The sequence below is a fragment of the Phytophthora infestans genome, genomic scaffold (genome assembly GCF_000142945.1).
Source record: "Phytophthora infestans T30-4 supercont1.51 genomic scaffold, whole genome shotgun sequence".
Classification (NCBI taxonomy): domain Eukaryota; phylum Oomycota; class Peronosporomycetes; order Peronosporales; family Peronosporaceae; genus Phytophthora; species Phytophthora infestans.
Window position 1 is genome coordinate 1,092,364 of NW_003303708.1, and position 3,800 is coordinate 1,096,163.

Below are 3,800 nucleotides of genomic sequence, written 5' to 3' on the forward strand. Positions count from 1 at the left end.
CAGCGGGTGCCAAACAAGCTCTCAGACAATACAATCCGACATTTGGAACCAATTCCAGGAGACCTGCCACGAAGCGTCCATGACAATATGGACATACTAGCAGACGCCTGGACATCAATCTTACAGCAACTCAGCACAGAACACACCTCGGTAGCGGACGTAGAAGCATGGGCCAAGACAAGAGAGCGACCAACACAAACGCAGATGGCAGTGGTAGGCGAGATCACCGAGGCAGACCTTCGTGACGCTTTCCGTCGCTGTCAGCCAGGCAAGGCGGCGAGCCCTGATCGGCTGGGCAACAGTTGGTACAAGGAACATGAAGACCTACTGATCCCGGCCTTCACCCACCTCTTCAATGTGTGGTATGACAAAGGGTACTTCCCTCCCCCATTCCTCGAGGCGGACATATAATGTCTGAATAAAGGAGGCATTCACAGCAACGCCCACAATTATGGACCTATTGCCCTCCTCAACACTGATTACAAGCTCTTCATGAGGATCCTGATAAACAGAGTGCGTTGCATCTTGCCCAATTTGACACACCTAAATCAAAATGGTTTCGTTCCTGGTCGGGAAATTCACGATACATTGGATCTGTACGACGCGTCACAAGAGATGACACTCCGGTACCCGATCAACAAGAAAGCAACTGCACTCCTATTGGATTTCAAAAAAGCCTATGACTCCTTGGATACAAATTATATGATTGCGGTACTTAGAAGATTGGGTTACCCGGATAAATTTATCAAAGCGTTAATTGTCCTACATGCTGGTACCGTAGCTCGATTTCTGGCGAGCGGGTCAAACTCAAGACTAATACAAGTAACGAGCGGCATCAGGCAGGGCTGCCCACTGGTCCCCATGTTATTCATTCTGGCTTTGGATCCGCTCTACCGAAGCCTGGACGGGTTTCTAGGGACTCAAGGGATCATAGTCCAATCAGCGGCTGGACGTTTTGAGTTACGTGTAGCAGGAGCCGCGGATGATACTGCGGCCTTTGTCAAAAATCCAGCGAACATTCTTCACCTCATGAACGAGCTCGCCATATTCAGCAACACTTCAGGGCTTCATTTTTGTGCAGGGAAGACCACGGTTATCGCCCTCCACCTAGAGGTACCGACTCCGGACATGCACATATCTGGAGAACTGCAATACATGCCGACGGAAGCCAAGTGCAGGTATCTCGGAATCCAAGAAGGGAGCAGCGCTGATACAGACCGGTCATGGGACGTAGCAAGACAGCAACTCAAAGTCCTACTAGCTTTAGCAAGTCAAAATATCACGTCGGTAGACCAACGCAGCACTGTCGCTGCAACAATTATCATGCCGAAGCTACTGTACATCGCAAGACACGCATGGCCAAGCAAAGTTGTCATCCAAGACATGACCAAAATGATCTAAAATTACGTATGGTGTGGATTGTTCACGACGGATCTTACTGGAGGGAGGGCGTGGCTCGATGTAGACCTAGCGAACTACCCAGAGCGGAAGGAGGAATGACGATACCCGACCTCAGGACGGAGCTGCTTGCAATGACGGCGGTAACAGTAGGCAAATGGGCGGAGATTGGTACTACACATGCTCACAAGGGGGCGATATACTCTTCAATAAGGGCGTAGGGGGCACAGCACCGACTGTGTATACAGCACCAGAGCACGAAGCTTATAGATAGGGCGACACACGGTTGATGTCAACACTCTGGCATACTGGCAGGAACATCATTCGCCTGGCCGGCGCTCCTGATCATCTTCCAGGGCTAACTGCATCCAGGAAACACAGTACCCATACAATGTACGATCGACTGCACCGATCGACTCATTGGCACGGATAATCCTTAACTATTGACTGCACTGCTTACCTGGAGACGCTCTTACAGGAATATACACTCGCGCAGAAGCAGACCCACGGTCAACTGCACCATGAATGGCTTCCGTATGCGGCTATTGCAACATGCCAAGTGTGGTCACAAGATGGGTAGCTATTAACTTTGCAGAACGCATGTAAATTGACAGACAATGGGAACATCACGGTTAACAAAATGACGAACTGGTGTAGAGTAAGAGCAGGCGTGGCTTCCTTCCACTTCGCCTCACCGCCAACGATCAATATCAAGAGGCAGAGAGCGGAACTGCTGGCCACCACAATAGTGGCGAACTACCCGCACACTGTCATGGAACCCCAGTACGCAGCGGAAGTACGTCTTTCGGCACACCCCGAGGATCACCCAGTGACCGTGACATTACAGCTAAGGCCGATGGTCGAAGGGGTCATCCACACTAGTTCGTCTGGTCCGGACCACAGTGTGCAGGTAGACAGTCACACCGCACTTCTCAGACATCTCACAGCAATCTCAGAGGACAATTTCAGGATCCTTGCGGTAAGACCTCACCCAAGTTTGAGCAGGCTCGTATGTCTGTGGGCAGGGGGCCGGCGGTGGACGCGCACAAGGAAGCACTACAAAACACGGATTGCCCAGTCGGTCCACCGCAGAGGAGTAGCCAACAAAGAGAAAAGAGCATCCAAATGGGTGGAAACGAGCACAGCAGCGGCTACCGGCCTCGTAGGTCTACCTTGGAAAAGTATTCGCCGAATCGTTGGACTGGGACCTTGGAGGGAGCAAACGCTGCTGCGACTTAAATGGGGAGCCTTCTCCATGTACGACGTCAGCCAGAACAAAGCCGGCTGCCCACACAAGACCTGCACACACATTGTTGACACGGACATATACCACGTATTTTGGGGCTGCCCAGCGGCGACGAAACTGAGGCGGGTACTCATAACGCCTTGGAGGAGATTAGGCGTGAGTGAAGAGGAAGTCGAAAGCTGCATCTTTGGGTTAAAGCTTAGTCGGGTACCGGAAGGTATATGGAAGGTTGCAGAACACCTTCTTGAACCAACGACAACGACTTCGGTCGCCTTCGTCGAAAGAGTTGAGGGACTTACAGACAATTGCTGGAGACTTGGAGCAGCCACGTATTTTCATGCAGTATGGAGATGGAGAGTTGAACACTTTGACAAAAACAACAATGTGACAGAAGGGCACCACGCAACGACATTGCAGTCAAGCCTTCACCATGGGTACGAAACGGTGCGGGCCTATATGTATAGCACGTCGACTCGCGCCTTGAGCACTAAGGCAAACGGTGTATTGAGGACTACACTACTGAAAAGTGACTCAGTGACCAAACAGTCTGAACCACCACACAGTGCAGCGGTGTATCTCCTCTTTTTCGATGGGGGGGCCCCGGCAATTCGGGTCCAGGCGGAAGCGGAGCGATAGTTATTCGGGTCGGAAACCCACAGGTAGGGGTGATGATGGATCGGCACGCTGTCCCTGGCCAACAAGAAGACGACCAACAACGTAGCGGAAAACTTGGGGCTGTACATTGGGCTCAAGGCATGTGCAGGCAAGAGATTCACTCCACTGGAGGTAATTGGCGATAGTGCGATGATTATTCGGCAACACAGCAAGAGGAAACCACCCAGGGCGCCTCACCTTAAACAAGTTTACTGGAGAAGCAGAAGACTGGCCGACAGCCTAGTGGTGTCCAAGTGGCACCACCGCCTACAGTGCTACAACAAAATGGCTGACAGTCTGGCCAACCTAGCAATGGATACGAAGCGTAGTGTACAAGTCCACTTCGAAGGGGACAGTCCTCCGAATCTGCTACGATGGGTGACACACTCAACTACATGTCCGGGGACCTAGCACACTTGCAGGGCAGGGAGAGTGCACTGGAAACAATTGATAAGGATTAACATCTACAAATGGTAAAGAGAGATTATACCGGGGAAACTGA